Consider the following 21140-nt stretch of genomic DNA (forward strand, 5'->3'; position numbering starts at 1 on the left):
TGAGCTAAGAATTTGGGCCTCTGTGCCATATTGTGCGGAATTTGATTAATTTTAAATAAAGTTTCCACCTTAAATGAATTGCAAGTGTTATCTGTTTTTATATATAACTTCATGCTCTTTATTATTTAAAATGTCCAATTTGCTAGATGAAAACATAAATACTGACTGCAGCTGTAGAATTTAATAAAACCTCAGGTTTGAGCGAGCAAGTGAAAAAAAGTATATTATTGGAAACTTGTGGTCAAACTTGAAGCTTGAAGGAAATATTTTAGCACTATCACAATATTAAATTGCAATCATTATTTAATTTATCTTCTCTGAAATGACTTAAGGGAAGTGCACCAAAAGCCCTATTTACCTAAGCCAGGAAATAAGTCAGTGATCAGCTAGGTGGATGAAGTAATTGAAAGCTGACAAGGGACAATATAATGCCACTATTGTAACAGCACTTAGAAGTATTGTTTGACTTTGACCTGCTAAGGAATAAATGTTGCACAGTTTTCATTTCATCTAAAAAAAAAAGTGTACAGCAATAAAATGTGTTCCTTTTACCGAATTCTTGATATTTTTCTTTAAATTGAAAAATATCAGCTTTGGCACATCTGGAGGAAAGGAATGTTCCCCACAATTACCAAGATTTTGAAAAAAAAATAGATATATTAGAAATTAAGGTATTCACCAGTCAGTACTTCCAGCAAAAAGTCTGAACCCCTGGGCAACCTGTGCATTTCAATTGTCACTTTGAACTTTGGAACAAAGGGTAGACTGTAAAACCAGTTTATAAAAAGTATTATGAGATACCACAACTGGCATTTTTATGACCTTATTAAACTACATCCAAGTGTCATAAATTATACATAATGAAAGTGAATAGAATCTCTGACTTGATTTTAATATTAGGAACATGCTTATTAGTTTAAGGTTTTTTTCCAAATATAAAGGGTATTTTTGTTGTTCTCTTACTTTAGCAGCTGATGTTGTGTGGAAGTCATAAATGCCAGATTACATTAACTTGTTTTTTTTTTTTTTTCATATAATAATATTGTTTGTAAATTACTTGGGTATAATGAGCAGTTTTTCTCACTAAGTAAAGCTAAAGGTGTTAATTTAGAATCAAAGTATCCCACATTCTTATTACAAACATTAACTGACCAAGTTGGGACATGAAAATCAAATTATGGTTTAGAAAAATATTTGCATCTTTCAAGAACAACTGTTCTGATTATCTTGCATTTTTTTCTCCCCAGTACACCTTCTCTGCAGCAGGAGGAAACTTGCAGTTGCCTGTTCAAAGTAAACTCATTTTTGGATCTGTTACTGTTTTAAATGGAAAGCTTATGCCCAAAAGTAGCATAAAAAATGTATGGATATATCTCAAAGCACCAGAGCAGGATATTATTTGTGCCATTCTTTTGAGAACATCAGTTATCTGTACTGCATGAGACCAGAGGTCCATCAGAGCCAGCAGACTGTCTCTGATGCTACCCAAAAGGGAAAGTCTAGAAAAGAATATAAGACTTGTGAGAGCAGAACTTGCACCTATGAGACTTTGTCCTCTCAGTCCCATCACCCTCCTCCAGTTGTCTGCGGCACTGATCTCAGTGGGCTGGTGGTGGTTCAGTGTTCCCACTGCATCACTCAGTGATGCTCTTTTCCAGGAGTCTTGTTGGCCCGTGGTACATCTTTTGTGGCCAGCCTACCTGGCTTTCCTGAGTACGGAGTACAGCAGCTCTGTGCTCCCTAGAAATCAGTCTGGATCAGGGATGTGTGGGTGCCAAGGATCCCACTGATATGTACTCAAGATGCTCAGTGTAATGAAAGCACCTCCTGTAGACAGCAGCACACAGGGATATCAGTGTTCTGTTCAGCCAAAATTCCTAAAAAAAAAAAAAAAATCTTCATCCAGCTGATATAACCAAAGCTATGAGTGAAGTTGAGATGTGCCTAGTGGAAGCTTTGCTTGCAGAGGGAGGACAGAAAGGTCTTGTTTTCTTCTCCTCCTAACAGAAATTTGTTTAAGTAAAGGAGGGGAAAAATCCACCACAACATCAAAAATACATTGTGGTCATTCCTCAGACTAGTATGTCAGAAAGCACACACAAAAAATAAAAATACAGACATAGAACCATAGAATTGTTTGAGTTCGAAGTGACAATTAAAGATCATCTGGCCAGGGACACCTACAGCTAAATCAGGTTGCTCAGAGCTCCGTCCAGCCTGACCTAGAGTGTTTCCAGGGACAGGGCATCCACCACATCTCTGAGCAATCTGTTCCAGTGCCTCACTACCCTCATCATAAAAAGCTCCTTCCTTTTATCTGATGTAGATCTCCCCTCTTTTGTATTTTAAGCATTTGAGGCATTAAGAATTTAACAGCACTGGATAATGCACTAAGGGGAAGGGCAATAATCCCCCCATAATTATTCTTGACATTGTAGGGAGATACGCTATTTTGCACTGGAGGCTGAGATTTTTGTGGAGTCCTAGAGTGATGTTTTTTCTCTCACTTCATGCTACTATATTTCATCTCACAGGTCTGAAGAGCACAGAGATCTCTTGCAATGACACCCCACCAGAGAACGAGATTTGTTCTACCCTTTCATGGCAGACACTGGCAAAATGCCACAACATAATCGATAACTGCCTGCAGACAGTAAATGTGAATTTTGTTACCTAACTGGTTTCTTAAAAATACCAAAAAGCAAGTCAAAGCTTCTCCTAGGCTTTGGGAGGGAAATGAAGCTGCCAACATCGATGTCATCAATAAGATTTTAGAGAATTTTACACATAGAGCTGCTCCAGGGCTGCCAGGCTAAACGGAGCAGAGGAAAGCACCTCCAGCTCCTCAAAAAGAAAAAAAGAAAAAAAAAAAAAGGGGGGTGGGGGGGGGAAATGAGGAACTAGAGAGAAATGAGGAGACATCAAATGCCAGAAATAACAGACTTAAAAATCTGGGCAAGCTAAAGAAAAGAAATAAGAAGGATGTATTTTTAACCAAAAAGGGAGACATAAACAAACACAGGCAATTTGTGGTGAGTGAAGCAGTCTCAGTAAATGTGCAACCATTCTTTTTACTGTGATCACAGAAATTGTCTCCACTGCACATCCTGCCTAGCAATAGATTGTACCTTCACCATCACATATTCTAATAGGCTGAGAGAGGCAAAGGACTCTGGAGGAAAAGAGCAACAGGAGGAGCACCTGTTAAAATAGATGGCAATTTGTTACAGATACCATTAACCTGCAGCTGTGCATAGGACCTCTGTCCTGAAAGCAAGAAATGTTAGAGTCCTCAGAAGGATGGGATACCTGCTGCACAAATGGTAGAAAAGCAGTAACCCATTTTGCCTTTTAAAACAATGTGTGTGGTGTGGCAGCTTTAAACAAAAGATCATTTGCTGAAGTGGGAATGCAGACAAAATCTCTGCAGAGGCTTTGAGGAGCCTGCCTGCACCATGGGAGAAGCTAGTGAAACTCAAAAGATAAGATTTAAATAAAAACAATGGGCTTGTAACAGCGGGATACTTCTCACTGGAAGTCAGCCAACTATGTTTAGCTATTTGTGGGAATAACTGTTTGGGACACTTGTTTTAATTGATAGTAGACTCTAGAGGACAATTGTCTCCTTGTTTTAGCTACTTGTCCTGAGAGGGAACAGTTCACTCTCTGTCCAACCTATATTTCTCTATTAACTCAGTGTTTTAAACTAAGAAAGTGGCTGAGTGTCCATTTGCTGCAGAAGATTACTGTGGCTTCATACTACTCGTTCCATGGAACAGAAAATGGGAGGCAAGAGAGATGGCTGGGCAGGCATTGTAAATGAAATTAGAAAATTAAAATGGAAATGACCCTCTACTTTGCATCAGTTTGAAAAGAGCAATTATACAAGCAAACTTGTTAAATAGTAAGCCAAAATACTGTTTATCAAACTGAAAATTTATGAAGAGATGACAGTGACTCTGAGTACTCAAATAGAAGGTGTACAGGTCCTACAGGAAAGCTAAGACATTTTATAAGGGCATGCAGCGACAGGATGAAAGGAAATGGCTTTAAACTGGAAGAGGGTAGATTTAGGCTAGATATTAGGAAGAAATTCTTCACTGTAAGGGTGGTGAGACACTGGAACAGGTTGCCCAGTGAGGTTATGCCTCCTTGGAGGCACTCAAGGCCAGGCTGGATGGGGCTGTGAGCAACCTGGTCTAGAGGGAGGTGTCCCTGCCTATAGCAGGGGGTTGAAACTAGATGATCTTACGGGTCCCTTCCAACCCAAACCATTCTGTGATTCCATGATTCTTTTGTTTGCCTTTCCATGGAGAGCACCCCTGCTCAGACAGGGGCAGTCCCACTGCGTTGCTGAGCAGTGGCAGCTGGGGGGGCTCACTCACACCCTGCATTCAATGCAAAAATTCCTGCAGTCAGCTCTGCAGTTTTCTACAGTCATATATGGTGCCTGCCACTACAGCATTTAAAAAAAATGCCTAATGAGAATAGGAAAGATGTTGCTAAATAAGGAAGAAAAAACAATACTATCAGAAGTATATTAATGATTTAGTTTTGTATAATTTTAGTTTGATATTACTATATTTCCTGAAAAAAAAATAAACAAATACTATTTCTAATGCCAATGAGGCAAAACCAACTCTATTTCTTGAGGATAACTGTTGTAACAAAGGTGGTGGTGTTACTACAGCTGGTCAAATTTCAAAGAGAAAAAGTATTTGTGTATTCTTCCTTAGTGCACACTTTTTACCTATTGTGTTTTTTTTACATTCACTCACTACACTAGAAATACAATTTATGCTTTTTGAGGTAGTAATACAACCAAGTTTAATAATAACACTGAACTTGTAATAATAAATGCATTGCTATTATTTGAAGGTACACACGCATACGCAATGTCACACAATTAATGTCATGCAGATGGCTGTCACTTGGTGCTTTGACTTCTGAGACAGAAATGCCAACTAACAGCTATGTCTGCAGCACAGTATATTATCTCTTTCCTTTGTAAAACCTAGACATGCCTTTTGCTGTCAGGATAACTCTCAATGTTGAAAGGAGGTGCAAAGACTGCCTACGGACCTTTAGCAAACTGAATTCATGTGTCTTTTTTTTTCCCTATGGATCAGTAAAACGGAATTGTTATTCTTTTGAAATATCAGTGTTGGGGGGTTTCCACTTTTCTTTGTAAATGCATAGACCCTGATGGTGAGGGTTATGTAGTACATCCATCTGCAGCTCCAGGTGTCTGAAGCTGGTCTCAGGGCACTGATAACATAAGGTGTGGTCTACAGAGGAGGGATTTTATTAGTCACATCTTTAGCTACTTGAGGAAAGAGAGCATATAATTTAAGACACTTTGATGCGTTAAAAACATGCGAAGCATGTTTAAGGCATCAAAGAGACCGAAATAGAGGAAAACAGCATGAAACCTGAAGTTTTGAATAAAGCAGGACGTCTAGATGAGTTTAGAAAAACTTGAGAGAGATTAAAAGAGAATGAAAGGAGAGAATGGAGAAAAAAGGCCTATGATAACAAGTGCTAATGCTTTCTCATCTGTATACTATAAAAAGTACAAAAGAAGCTGAACAGAAGGAGAAAGAAGAAATACACAAAATCATTGACATTGCAGACATTTGTCTCTTCTGTTCCACATTCTTTTAGGATGATGAATTCCCAGCCTCTCATCAAGGCCCAGTAGCACCGCAGAAATATGCATCATGAGAAGATGTCATTTACAAGAGATGCACTCTGACAGTCTCTATTGCTAGCTGACAGTATGTTTTACTCTGAGGAACTAATTCTTTATCCTATAACATCAATGGAGATGTTGGCATTGCCTTCATTCAGCTCTGAGGCAGAAGGACTTGGTTGGCACCAAGGCAGGGTGAGTTCCTCCAGCCTGGCCAGAGCCTCCTCTGCTGATGCACTGTAGGCACCCTGCTAGAGGGAACAGCTGCAGCCCTGTGGCTTTCCAACTTGGGTCAGAAAAAGTGGTCCAGTGTATCTCTGCGGATACAGACTGGTCCAAGAGAGCTCTAGCCCTGCAATCACACTCCATTTGGCCTTGGGTTTACATGGAAGGTTTGACACCTGCTCCATTAACATTCCCAGCTAAGACGAGCTGTCGGGGAATGACCAGGATCAGAAAGTTAAGATCTGCAGGTAGAAGCAAGGCTGGGGACAACTGCAGACAGATTAAAGGGTGTGACAACAAGTACACTGAATGGAATTTCAAGCAGTGCATTTGATTTATTCCAACCATCAGAAAGACTATAGATTTAAGGTCACATAGTCTGCATTTTAATGTAAAAGCATTGTTGGTTCTATATGCCATTGCATGTCAAAACAGAGATCTTGCCAAAGATGTGGGAGTTTGCCGCAGTTCTTTCTGTTTTATTGTGTGCACTTCCACATCACATGGGAAGAGCTCCCCAGGTGTTCTTCGTGGTCTATGTAGAAGACTTCTTTGAAGATGCAAATAAATAAATAAATAAATAAATAAATGCAAAGAATTAAAACTTTCCACAATTGCTCAGGCTGGGGATAATTCTGTAAAGTTTTGAGCATCTACAGACCAGTACAGAAATTAATATCACGTCAGTTTATCACGGTGTTCATATAAAGAGTGGGAGGGAGGATATGGACTTTGGAGTACACCTGCATAGAAAGCACTCCCAGAATGGCGATGGCACACTCCCAACATCTGCTCCTTCCATTGAACTTAGCTGTAAATTGAAATTCCATTGCAATGTTTTTAGACTCAGCTGAAGTAAGGAGACTGTCAGAAATCCTCTTTAAACTCACCCTTATCCAAACAGGAAGCTGACCCCTAACCCCCGGACGTAACAGTACACCAGTGGAAATTTCATTATCCCCGTTTCAGCTGTACTAAGTGAAAATTAATTGTGTAATTATCTGGATGAGCGCATGTGTAAAATTTTACAATGTGCCAGTTAGATTAAGTAACGTGTTAGTGGCATGGTTTAGTGCAGAGTCAAGGCTGTCTTATAAAAACGGAATAAGAAGTCTGACAAGATTTGAAAGAAAAGAACATATGTCTGAACAAACGTTAACTTGAGAAAGTGATGTAATACTTAATACCATAACCTGAGTAAGGCTTTAGCCTCCTCTGTTGGAAGCTCATCTGCCATAGGAGTGATCTTTTGTCTGTCACCTTAAGATCATAAAATTCAATGATGACAACAAGTACCAAATAGTTAACTGAGAGCATTAGGAGAAGATTTTTCTCTACTTTTTACTCTATTTACTTTATACCACTTACATTTTTACAGTGAAATGCTTTGGGTCTTCTCATTGCTTAAGTAAAAAACAAACAAACAGACAAAAATCTAAAATAAGGAAGCAAACCCAGATCAGAGCATAAGTCGGTACTTGAGAAAGGCAAGATGCTGAGCTCAATTCCTTCATAAGGATCTTATGGGGCCCATGGAAATCCTAATGTGGCTATTTAGAAGCAATTATTTCCATTTCAAAGCCACGGACTTGTTTGTATAACGAGATGACTGGGCAAAAGATGCTGCTTGGAAGAAGCCTATTCCTTTGAAAAGTAATGTTATCTTTAAAGAGTTTGGTAAGTAATATATTAGGGTCTATCAGTCTTACTGCCAAAGATTTTTGTGTAGAGCCCCTTCAGCAATACCAAATAAATACACGGCTAACTTTTCTTAGAAAGGGAGAAATGAAAATAACTTATAATGAGATTTCAGTGAAATCAATAGAACAGAGTATGTTCAGGAAGGCTCAGTATTACAGTGAGAGGTCCCACTGCAGCACACTGCTACTAAATCTGGATGGAGACAGGAGATGATCCAGACGTTTCTGTACACAAATGAGGGGTGTTTGGAGGAATCAAATCTGAAAGAGTTAGTGCCTGACATGGATTTCAGATCCGTTGTTATGAGGGTAAATGTTGGGATTTTCATTTCATGTGCAACTTAGTCATCAAAAGGCTTGTGAAAACAGAGACAGAATTTTTAGTATTACAGTTCAGTTTTTTTGTCTGTAATTAATCCACCAGACATTTCAAGAAAAGAGATGGTAAAAAAATGGAGAAAAACAAAATCCAAACAAGATAATTGAAGAAAAAATGTGAATGACACATAAAGGTTGTCCTATTCCCTTCCTCTGACCCAAGATCTTGCTGTCACGTCTTAGCAAAAGACCAGACATCAGCTCAGTGTCTTACTATGTTAACAGATATGCATATTTGAAATGAAAGGAAAATGCAGCAAGGAAGACAGGTTTGTGTCCCAGAGATTTTAGCTGCCTCTCGGTGCCATCACAGGAGCCACATGGAGAGGCACCAGACCATCGCAGGCAACACAGCATTTCTCTTCCAAACTATTCATCATTTGTTCTGGTTGTGGCTGTGACACAAAGTAGGTGACCACACAGGAGCAAAGCATGGCTGCAGGAAAATGTTTAAGTCAACAAAACTGTGTTTTTGTAGAAGAAAGTGACCTGCAAGTCCTTATGGCTGTATTAAGTTGAAAGCCTTGATCTGGAACCCGTGAGCAAGACTGTTGGAAATGCTCCTCACTGAGCTAACTTCAGGCCTGATGGGGACAGTGGCCGATAGATCTTAACTCGGAAGCAAGTTAGGGAGAGTCATGACGACTTCTGCTAACTTCATCCCCATTGCTTCTATACTCAGTGATGACTTGCACCAATAATTGCTGACACAAGTTAGTACTCTTGAGACAATAACTTTGTATTAGTGCAGCTTAGCAGAAAAAAATAAAAGGGTGCTTTAAATTGTGGTGAACTGTAAGGATTCTAAAAGTAATATCCCAGACCATAATCTATAACGAAATTTCAAACAATTTTTTGAAGTTCAATCTTGTCTTTTGTCCCAAGCCACCTACAAAATACACACCCTGATTTAATGGTGTGATTTTTTTTCTGAACTTACATTGTCGAGCCTGGTAGACAGCTTCTCCAAAACTACATCACATCAGCAATGGAAGATTACCTTAAAATGGCCTGAGCTGATAAATGATGCTCCTTCATGCCTTCATCACCCTTCTGATGGAAATGCTCAAAATGCTTTGTGCACCTGCTGCCCCTGCTCCTTATGATAGAAAGGAGCATCCTCTAGGGATGGAGGTGCAGGAAGAGGCACGAGAAAGGCAGTTCTCCGCTCCCTTTTATTCCCACAGAATAGACCATCAATGATCCTGTGATGCTGAGACAAATCTGGTTGCAGTCAGGTGTGTCTAGCTCTCTCTGTCCCATTTAAACTTGTTTTGGCTGAAGAGAAGAAACTTTTTGGAAGGATTTGGTCTTGAAATGAAACAGTGGGTTAAAATGCCAGGTCTAGATTTGTTTTCTGTGCTTTGGGGTTTTGTTTTTCAAAGTTTGTGTGTTTCCTCACCATGATAACACCTCTTATTAGCTAACAGCATGCTATGGCATAACATTTTCACCAACACCAAATTGTTCACATGCCTCCAGCAAACTGGCATTCTTGTCTTGATTATTTGCCTGCTTATTAATGATAGCCATATTTATCTACATTTTGGGGGCTACTGACTCTTTTGTTTTCCACAGAGCCAGGAAATAGATAATGACTAAAACCAATGAAGTGTGAAAAGCATTATCTATACTCTGCACAAAAAGAGAAGCCTATTAAAAGGCCGGGAGCAGGAAGCAGCAGAGGGCAAGATATTCCTCTGTGGAAAAAAAAAAAAAAGGTAAAATAATACTGTCACTAAGTTAAAAATAAACTACAGAATATCAGATCTTAGAAAACATAACATATTTTCCTGAAGAACAGAAATCTAAGACAGCAAAGGGAATTCTTTTCTTTACTGTCCCACTTTTATCCTAAAGATCTGAGGAAGTCAAATGAAAATTTCCTGGCATCCTGGGGCAATAAAATAATCTCAGTCTTCTTGTGAAACCACATTAGTGTGGAGATTGAACAGAAGTTCTTTGAGAACTGTAAGTGCTATGTAAGCATCATTTTTCCCAGGAAACTGAGGCTTTGTTTATTTACACAGAGTTATGCCACTAATGTATTAAGAAATAAACTGCTAGGACAGACACAGACCTGGACACCTATCACGTAAGAACACACTGGGACTCAGACCCGTGATGAAGTCAGTTGGCTCTGTAGAAAGCATCAGGTCTGCTGAGGACAGTTATGCAGCCCACTGTATCCAGCATCCATGGGTCGAGGAACTGGGGGGGATTTAAGCAAAGCCAGTAAACACTGTACTGAGTTGGGGCCAATTTGCTTTCCACTTCTCAGAAAGAAACCAAACAAGGGCAAAATAAGAAAGCAGCCTGGTGTAAATCTTATCAATCTCCACTGATGATGAAGCCCACCAAGGAAGAGGCTGTAGGTTTCATCCTTTACTGATGTGGGGGAAGCCGCAGTTTGAAAGCGTGATCACCACCCAGCCACATCCAAGCTGGGTGCTGCACACAGCATCACTGGCAAAGAAGCAACCACTTCTGCAGCTCCTCTCCTTTCCTCTCCTGCAGCCACCACCTCTTCTAGAGTAGAAGTCCTTGTGTTGGCAGTAAGAGCATTGAGGCTTCTGGAATTTCAAATTTTTATTCTTATTTTTACTTTTTAAACAACTGAGCTGTGGCCAGAGAACTTCAAAATTTCCCATACATTTCAAATTGGAGACTGTTATTCTTGACTCCTGAAACAGGAGCCATCATAGACACCAGAGCTGCAAGAGCAACTTGAGCCTGCAGCTTCCACAGATATTATTGGCTTATGCAGCTGAGGTTCTCCCCTTCTCTTCTATGACCCTTAAATACATTACAATTAATAACTCTAAATTTGCACATGAGAAAATAAACCACCTAAAACAGTCCTGTAATCAGTCATATACTTGCTGATACTAAAATGTAAAGAAATGTGTGCAAATACATTTTGAAGAAAATCCTGCTTTTATGTCATTTGAGCATGTTCTCATTTGTCATGAAAACTTACATCCAGGGACTTATAAGTTAAGAAAGAATAAACATTGTATAAAAACATTCATTCATCTCAAAAATGTATGTAGCATTAATAGCACACAAACAGGATGTAAGGTAACAGAAGCTACTGCACAAAGGAGTTGAGAATATAAAGCTGCTGCTACCTTAAGCACTTGACATGTCACAACTGCCCCCACCACCACAGCTTCCAAGTGTTTTGTTCTTCTTGTGCATCTCAGTTTTCTTATATAGCTTTTCCCACAATAACAACAACTGAGGACACTGACCAGTTTTGAAGACGGGAGGTGGCACATGAGAAGGCTTGAAAAGAAATCCAATTGCATTTAGGCAATACTCCTAAGAGAAACGGTGTCCATGAGAGAGACTCTGCTCACAGGAGAGCAGAATTTATTAAAACAGAGAGAAGGTGGACTTCTTGGTGGTGCAACAGCATACTCCATAGAGACTACCATGCTCTTTCAATATCTTCAGCATTTATTCATGTAAGTGAGTGGCACAAAACAATTTTTCATTTTGACAGTGGATGGAAGGCTGCACAGCTCTAATATTCAGCCATTTTTTTTTTTCCCCAAGGGATGCCTGTCCCTGTTGATTCCTTTCCTTCCTGCCAAGTTATTCACATGGCCACTCAAACTACTCTCACTCAGAGAAAGCAGGACCATTCATGCCAAATTCAGCAGCACAACCCTGGACATTTTCTGCTCAGTTTCTGAATTGTTCAACTGCTCTTTAGATCATAGAATCATAGACTCTTTTGAGCTGAAGTAACCTTTAAAGGTCAACTCTAACGCCCCTGCAATGAACAAGGACATTTACAGCCAGATATCTTAACACACGTACATCAGTCAGATTGCCCCTAGTTGGTTGGGATTTCCCAATCACAGAGCCTTCTTTCCCCCTCTACACTCACCTGCCTCTTCTGTGCTTCCACCTCTCCTTCACCAGCTTCAGCAGGTCTTCTGGTTCATTTAATATAGCATCCTTTAGCATGTCCCAGAAATGATCCTGTGTCTTCCCTCAGCTCATTTTGGATCTGATGGAAGCAAGAAAGTTAGTATTCTTAATTCTTAAACACAGACCTTTTCACTTCACAATATTCTTTTAAAATTTTCAATGTCATAGTCTGGTAATACGAACTGTATAATTTGTGCCAATTTACTACTGGTATAAAAGTCTAGTGCAAGTAATCATTAAAGGTACTTTGCAAGACTTATTGACTAGCTACATTAGTTGGAGAAACTTGTAACTAATTTAAAATTACTTCATTTACTTTCTGAATGATACAAATCTTTGACTCCTATGTGGTTGCCTTTATCTCATTCTGCTTTGTGAGTATTATCATCACTGTTTTGCTCATAGGTGCCTGAGATATCAGAGCATCAGATCCAGTGAGAGACTGGAGATCTCACCTCTGAAAAAAGACTTCACAGGACAAGAAAAGGATTAAGAGTGTCACAAACAAGAAGAGCTGGAGACACCCACAACATACTGAGGTCCCCAGAAGAGCAATCTGAAATCTCCTCTACATCCTGAGATGAATATGCCTAAGATTTAAGCTTTGACATTTTTGTTGGATCATAGAACCAAAGAATGGCTTGGGTTGGAAGGGACCTCAAGGGTCACCAGGTTCTAACCTCTCTGCCACAGTCAGGGTTGCTAGCCACTGGATCAAGTACTAGATCAGATTGCCCAGGGCCCCATCCAACCTGGCCTTAAACTCCTCGATTTAGGAGTGTAATTCACTCCTGCTATGTTCTTTCTGACTCATTCTCCAGACAGCACTGATCATGCTTTGCCTGCTACCCTAGCGGTCAGGGCACTCCGCCAAGAAGTGAAGAGTGGGGCCCAGGTCCTTCCCCTGCCAGAAGGAGCTCAAACTCAATGTGCTCCCCCTGAGCCAGTTGCAGAGGCTCAAACGGAGCTTATCAGTCTGTAGCCCTCACTGCTCAATGCTCACTGCTTTTGTCCCACTGCCCAATGTATTTTGTTGAAGAGAGATGCACTTGTTTAAATTCTCTGCTAAATTGGGTTCATGAAGAAAAAAGACCAAAGGCCACCTCATAATTCTCTAAGAACTGTTATAACTGAGGTGTCAAGTCTGTATTACTGTAGAGCCAAAATACATCTCTACTACAATGCAAAGGAAGATCCAAAGTAATTATGAAATGTAATATACCAATAATATTTGAATAAGTTCAACCTGAAGTACTGCTCTGTCCTCCCTGGTTGGAGTTCAAGACTCCAGCCCTGAAGAGAGGACACAATTCAGAAAACATTTGCCCAGATCAGAAACCTCCCAGAGCATAGGAGTGAAGTCCAAGAATCAGGAGGAAGCTGTGGGCTGGCTAAACCCCTATCATACTAATAATACAAAGCATGGTTTTCTTTAGCTTGAGTGTAACTTCAGGCTTACAGCAGTTTACTGTTCTGCGGTACAATATTTTTCCCTTAGTCTCACAGTCAGATTAACTCCTGAACTGCTGTGCAGTGAAACTTCTGATTTAAGAGATTTGCTGAGGAAATCTAGATTGAAACTCAAGGTTTAGTCAGTATATAAATCAAAGGTGGGATCACTTCAAAGATTCCTTCATCTACTTGGCACACATTTGGTTCATTTAAAACCTCCTTTCTCATAATTGTACTCTTATTAAGATTTGAACATTTACAGAATGAGGAATGAGGTCTTACAGACTGGGTTATAATCACTTCCTCTGAAAATAAAACTCTATAGAGAAACAAGGAACACAGCAGAGAACAGGTCATCTCCTGACTGTGGATGGCTACTGATTTTATGGGGTCCTGTCTTAGAAGTAAGGCTCTGCAGTAAACTTGCTTCCTGGCTCTGCCATGGATTTCCTGTGTGAGACTAATTCAGTTAATCTCTACGGGCAAAAGTCATCCCATCACATTTCAGGAATTTAGCTGAAGTGCAGAGATTAGGAGACAATATACCCAGCATCATCTTTTCTTTACAGCTGAATGTAGCAAATCCTATCTATTTTAATTGTCTATACAGAGATCTTTTAACTGACTAACTTCAAATAATTACCCTAATTTTTTTTTAAGAGTTATAAGTACAGAATTTCAATGTCTATATTCCCCATTTGTAAAACAGGAAAGTTCTTTTTGAGTTCTTCCTACCCTCTGCCTATTATTCCAATTCAATCATTAATTCTTCAAAGAAATCCAGCATCTCTGTGCTTACAAATTATCAGCACCCTCTTCACATAAAACTCACCATATCTACATGTCCTAATGCGTGAGCTTCTTACAGCCAAACTTCCTATTTCCCATACTTAGCCAAAGGAAATGCAGAGTATCAATGGCTACAGATCTTAAATAAGAGTCTTGTGTTTCCTCACTCTGGCAGGAACCTTCCCATCCACGTAGCTGGCACACTGCAGCCAGAAGCAGAACTGAGACAGCTACATGGCTGCCCCAGCAAGGCTCAGCATCTGCAGCAAAGAGCTGTGGCACCTGGCTGGGGGAACGAAGGGATGAGGAGAAACAACAGCAGAAAAGAGCTGAAAAGAGAAAGCATAAAACAAGAGAAATAGCATGACTCGGCAATTATCCAAAGAAGATATGCAAAATGTATTTTACATTAAGTTCCAAGCAGTATAATAAGGCTATATGAAGAACTGGGGTTTGTTAAACATCAGGCACATTGACAAGTCCAAGGGTAGGTTTCATAGATGTAAATAAATCCTGACACTAAGCTGCAGTCACAAAAGCAACAACAAATGAAAAAAAAAAAAAAAAAAAAACCAACCTTTTTGTGTTTCCAGTAACTTGTGACTGGTAACAGGAGCAACCTGCAATTACTTAAGTTCTTACTTAAGCCAGAATCCTATTTATAGAATCTAGATAATTTCAAGGCATAATCAATTACAAGAAATATTTGGCAAACCCAAGAGGAATTTAAACAAAATGACCAGAAAATCCTAGAGGATCTAAAACCCACAAAATGATGATATTCCATATGCAGATAATCCATGTACAAAGAGATCTTTAAATAAATGAATTCTGATAAACATTTGACCGAATGAAGTGCTACACACTGTATGAAACTTGTATAAATAAGTTGAGATGAAAGTCCTTTGAAATGCCATGGATTATTTTAAAAGAGGATGTGATATACAGATGCAATGTATACTCACATCATTAATTTTTCATACCTAATATTAAAAAAAAAAAGCATATACACATGACAAATACTTAGATCTACTTAAAAGCTCAATTACACCAAGTTCTGAGGCAGTCCCTCTCTCCAGTCCTTCTTGGGTTTGACCCTGCAGGGTTGCAGCCATTTACCATGCTACTGTTTCTCAGCAAGCCACAGTTTGAGTGACTGCTGTGATTTACCATCTCCAAAAGATTTTGTTCTTATCCTCTAGCTAGCTCACGACACATCACTCACCCCATTGCAAGCAACCCTCTCAACACAGGGCAGTAGGTAAACCCTGCAGATCTTGTTACGGACTTGCTATAGCTGGTTCCTATAAACTGAGAGATGAGAACACCCTTAGTCCCTTCACAGATGACGGATGCAGATTAGCAGATCTAAACAATTAGTTAGGGTGAGGGAATGAGCCCTCAGACAATTAGAGCAGTTAAGCATCCTGCTGACAGCTGTGGTGACAGCAGACAGTAAAACTACACTTGATGAAATGAGAAAACTCTCTGCCTTTTTGATTTACAGGGAAGTTTACTTATAGGCTTTAAGGTGTTTAACTACAGTGGTCACAAACCAAGCACTAATATCCTTCTACCTCTAATGAAGAATGGCGGAGCAGCAAGCGCAAGCTGACATAATTCAATTCTGGTGTTTGTCAGCTGCGGTTGTTTTAAAGAGTGATGCAAGCTTGTCAGACACAAGGAGGCAAACTGAGTTCTTGAGCTGTTACTGGCGTGAGGAGAATGCGGATTTAAGGCTGTAAGGTATGCAAAGATCAGAGATGTTTTGTACTCCCTTCCTCCCATATTTTTGCATTAAAACTTACCACTTAATAAGTTTTTGTTTCAAGTTGTACAGCAGCTGTTTGGTCAATGTGTTTTTTGTGTTCCTCCAGAACAAATGATCCCTTGTTTTTAACCCTTTGATTGGGAGAGTTTGTATATCCAGGTGTGCACTATTCCCTTTCCAGTCCCACTGTGCTGCTATTACCCAGAAGAGAGATTTCAAATATTTGCGTTCAGTTCAATAGAATTTGCTTTAAATGTCAACAACAACAAAAAAATTTGTACAAACTCTAGTGAGTTTTGTGTATGGGTTTTGTGTCAGAGTTGTTTTTTGGAGCTGGGGGAGGGAGGGGATGTTTTAAATGACCATACCAAGCTGAGAGGCAGATGTGAGTTTTCTTTGATCCAGGAGAGGATGCATTGTCAAATGCTTCAGAGTCCTCAGACAACGCTTACCCATGAGATCAAGGAGAAAAATTGCTATACACTTTTTCTCACTCAGATGTTAGAATTACCGGATATTAAAAACTAAATTTAAAGGTGCTGCATTGTTTCACAGAGCATCTGGAAAAGGAACTATAAAGCAGGTAATTACTATCGATTGTTAAGGTGTGGTAGCAGCTCAAAGCATAAGACTCAATCTGAATTCTTGCATCAGGTGGTCAGGAAAATGGATATAAGATCTTTTCATACAAACTATTTTCTAAATAATGTCCCAGTAAGTTAGGAAAATGTATCATTCATTTCACAAAACTGTGGCATCCACAGGTGGATAGCCATCAACAACAAGACATCATTTAGAGCTTCCTTGGTTTCGTGCTTTATTGAAAAAGAGTGAACCTCAGCTGCCTTTTGAAAATGTTCACTGAGATATGTGAAGCTGGGCTCTCTTTTGTGCGTGCCAGGCCTGACTGATGGTTTCAAAGTGGGATTTGGTTCAGACTCAAACCTGCCAGTGTTTCACCTTGGCTTCCTCTACCAGTCACACTACAGAAGGAAAGCCATCTTGGTAATACATCAATATGTTTACACAGACAAAAACATGTCATGTTTACACGTTTTGATTTTTGTCTGAATTGTTTAAATAAGCTTCATAGTATGCTTCTGTATCAAAAAACTGCAGACAGGAAAAACTGTTTTCACTTTTACACGGAACCCAGTCAGGATGAATTGCAAGAGAAAGACCATCAGCAAAGCGATATTATTGTGAATGCAGAAGGTAACAAGTAATGGCCATTCACTCATGCAATATTAGTGATACTTTACCAACAAGCAAACCACCAAAGCAGAGCACTCATCTGAATGCATCAGTTCTGAAAAATACTTAAGTTCAACATGACAAACTGATGTCATTCTGAAACTTGTGGCCTTTCTCCAGCTAAAATAATGGAGCGCTGATCTCACTCATCTTCCTGTCTCAGTATGGTAGGTGTAAAGTCATCTCTGAACTTTTTAGCAGCACTTCACAGGGGTCACCTCTTTCTGTTACATTCTGTGTTGGCAGGTGAACTCTTAGACTTGGTAGGACAGTCTGACAGTGTGAAGAAGACCTACCCGCCTGTGAGGAATTCTCCAGCAGGTGAATCATGAGATAAAGCAAACGACTCCTTTTGCCTAGTTGACTAATAGTCAGACAGGGAGACAACTCACCTCTTTTTCATCTCAAAAGAGGGGATTAATTCCACGTTCAGATTTCAACGGAGGACTTTCATTTAATCCAGGAAATAAAGGAGAAAACAGATGTTGCCATATAAAATCAACATTTTTATTATAGTATAAAGTGTAAGTATATGCACCTCATGCCTTCTCAGAGGCACCACAATGACAATTATCCATTAATGTTTTTCACTTGTAGAAGTTCAGAATATTTTACAAAAATAACTTTACTGAGTAGTTTGGAAGACAGAACTGAGGGGCCTTGCATTCCTTATCATTATCAAAGACAGAGGGAACACGTGGGTTTCCTGATCTGTGAAACACCATGTCCTCCACTGCATATGGAAGTTGAGACAATTTCCAAAGGTGAAAACCATCCCAGCTATCCTGTTCCAGGCAGCAGCTGACCATATAAATGACACATATGGGTCTTAAAACAGCCTTCTAATGTGTTGGAAATCAAAAAAGGGGTATCACATGCAAAGCAGCCAGATAACATCATCGCCAACCATGTGTCCATATAGGACAAATCAAAGAGGAATTGGTGATGGCCTGGTTCCCTCAGGAAGAGAGTCTGACTATGTGGCAATCTGGAGAAAAGGCAGAAAGTAAATAATTGCAGGACAGCTTAAATCCAATCCTGTTAGCAATTTCTGCTGTTGTTGTTCACCCTGCCAGGAAAGTTGTTTGGTTCAGTGCCTTGAAGCCAGCTGGCACAAAGGCTTTTGGTTAGCACAGAGACAGACATCGCACAATAAGTTGAACAGTACCTGAAATATTCTCCTATAGGGTGTCATGAGCTAGGCCACTGAGACCAGGAGGAGGCTTGCAATGATAGCAACGTTCACTTCTAACATTGCTTTTCCTCATGTCTCCTCACAGGCATGCTTTTTCCTAAACATGCATGCCTCTCCTCCTCCCTGAACTCCTCAGCTGATACTTAGTTTTGGGCTGTTTTTCATCTGGTTGTTCCAGTCAAATTCTTCCCCTGTGTATCTACAAGAGCGGACATCTTCTTTACGACTTCCCTTTCTCACTTCTTTCCTTTCCACTCTCTCCTGACTCTCTGCGGGCTGCTGGGGGGTACAGGACCAGGCTCTCCTCCAGAGAGGTGCTGCCCTGCCTTAAACCAAGCCCAAATGTAATTGTTTTCTTGTTTCTCATATGTCATAATTACAATTCTGGACTCCACTTTTGTGGAAAGCTCTTTGTTTTATTGTCCTTTTTAATTATGAAATCCTTTCCTCAGTAATTCACTGTGACTCGGTAACTGACTCCACATGGCTACGACGTGACTGTCCTGATTGAATTACTGGAAGTACAGAGCCGGAGGAGCCGCACGCATGCGAGGCACAGTGTAGCATGGAGCTCCCTTCAGCGAGTGCTCTGGCATCACCAAGGTGGGGATTAGGGCTCCTTTCCTTCCTTGGCTACTGGGAGGAGCTGATTCTCCCCACTTTGACCACTCCAGCACTGCTGAGTAGTGACATCTTCCATGGCAGTTTCCCTTACTGAGGGAAATGGTGGTGGTGACTGCCACTGGCTCCGGCAGGCCTTGGAAGGAGTTTGGGCCCACGCCTAGCCAAGGACTGATCCCAACGCCAATAACTCATAATTCGGCCATGTGGTGTTACCAGATGTAGACACACTCCTTAAAGGGTTGCTTTAACAAATGAAGGTGTGGGGTAAAACATGAAATGTCCACCCTGGAACCAAGGACAGGCTGGGAGTCGTGGTATTTCCACCATGGCTCCAAGTCCATCTTCCCAGCTTCAAAGGAAGAAGGGGGTGATGTGCCTAGCAGGGGTTCCCAAGCTGTGGGTGGTTTCTCTTAATTTAGGAAAGCATCTGATACAGTATGTCACAAAATGTCACGTTTATTTAATTCTTTTTCGTTTGGATATGATTATTGTCACGTGGAATGGAAACTGAGTGATGCACCATAAGCAAAAAATGTCAGAGGATGGTTTAAATCAGCTCGTACTGAATTAGGGTAGGGAGAAGGAATGCTCAGTGTAGTTCTGAGCAAATTAAGGTTATTTAACCTTTTTTTTTTTTTTAATGCATAGAAAGAAGGATGTGGATTTAAACAAGCCAGAAACTGGCTGTACACTGATAATGGTAATGTTTATTTGCCCCAGTGAGCATTGGTGAGAACTCAAGGAATTAAAGTAGGATCTCTTAGAAGAATACAGAAGTGGAATTCAAAGAATTATATGTGTATATGACTTAGTAAAGGTATGCTTAATGTAGGTCCCAGCAGACCTAGAATATCACAATGGTAGATGAAGGGAAAAGGTACCTGGGAGAAGAACATGACGATAAGATAGAGACAGTTACAGAGAAGTTGCGTGGATGGAAAGATAAACAGCAGCAGTTTGCCTAGTAGAAAATGAAAAAGAGGGAAACTATCTGTCGGGAAAGATCTTGCTGGAGTGACATGCATTCAAAGTCCTAAATGAGCACACCATGAGCAGATCCAATTGAAAAATAAAAAATAATTACTTTCTCTCTCTGTTTAAGATCTACTTTAAAATAGTAATCATTCCTCATAATGTTTAAAGACCAAAGAGAAATCCTGTATTTTTTTGTTACTTTTGTTAAATTCTGTGAACTTTTTTCATCAGGAATCGAACAGTGAAATAAACAGAGCAGTAACAAATTTATCACACAGAATGCTTTGGAACTGCACAGGACTGGGACACGGTGCACAAAGCTAAAGGCTGCAAGCCTGCTTGTAGCTTGGGACTGAACTGGAATATTCTGGAAACAAACAAATAAACAAAGAAACAAAAGAAAGCAAAACACATGGAAATAGAAAAATGAAAAAAGGAAGCGGGCAGGGGAGAGGGAATTCATGCAGTTTACGCAAATATTTTGGTCAGTGTTTTATGAAACTGCAATGGAGTATGAAGGCACTGTATCAACGTGGCCTCAAGACAGATTGAAGTAGATTCTCTTTGGTTTTTGAATGTTGCTCTTACCTCTCGCTTTTTGTCTTTTAAAGGGAACTGTCCGTACGTATGGAAAAAGGGCACTCTGCTGAGCAATTTTACAAGCAAAGTCCCTCGCTGTCTGCAATGGGAAAGCGCCAGCTGAGCGGGGTGTCTCCGGCTGCGGGCCGCACTGCCGGGCGAACACATGCCCGAGGCTGCCACCGCATGGCCGGAGCGGTGAGCTGAGGGAGGAGCGGCTCCACCCGCAGTTCTCCGGCGATCCGATGTTCCCGGAGAGCTTACTGAAAGTAACGTCTTTTCAACCCCAACTTTGAGAGAAATACTCGAGGAGCTACGTCATTTTTGTTACTTCTTTTTTTTTTTTTTTTTTTTTTTTTTGCATGTATGTAGGAAGATTCTGTTACGTCAAGTTAGTAAAAATAATAAGCGATGCTAGAAACTACTTAGTAAAATGATTTGGCAGAGCCATTCAGTTGCACTGCCCTGACGTTATGATTTGCATCCATTGATCAAAGTCCCAGGTACTAGAAAATAAAGGGCAATCTTCATATTATCATGATTTTTTTCCATTATAAATGTTGA

At 40.1% G+C, this 21140-nt stretch overlaps 1 long non-coding RNA gene across 1 annotated transcript; it reads right to left on the reverse strand.

Annotated features, from left to right (window-relative positions):
• Positions 1-1676: 1676 nt before the first annotated feature.
• On the reverse strand, positions 1677-20722 carry LOC149919122 (uncharacterized). The gene is made up of 4 exons (XR_016464783.1): positions 20586-20722; positions 14222-14507; positions 11894-12016; positions 1677-1877 (listed from the first exon to the last, which is right to left on the reverse strand). It is a non-coding gene; the product is annotated as an uncharacterized LOC149919122 (long non-coding RNA).
• Between the last annotated feature and the right edge of the window lie 418 nt (positions 20723-21140).

This window comes from Phasianus colchicus, chromosome 2 (assembly GCF_987193195.1).
Source record: "Phasianus colchicus chromosome 2, bPhaCol1.hap1.1, whole genome shotgun sequence".
Classification (NCBI taxonomy): domain Eukaryota; kingdom Metazoa; phylum Chordata; class Aves; order Galliformes; family Phasianidae; genus Phasianus; species Phasianus colchicus.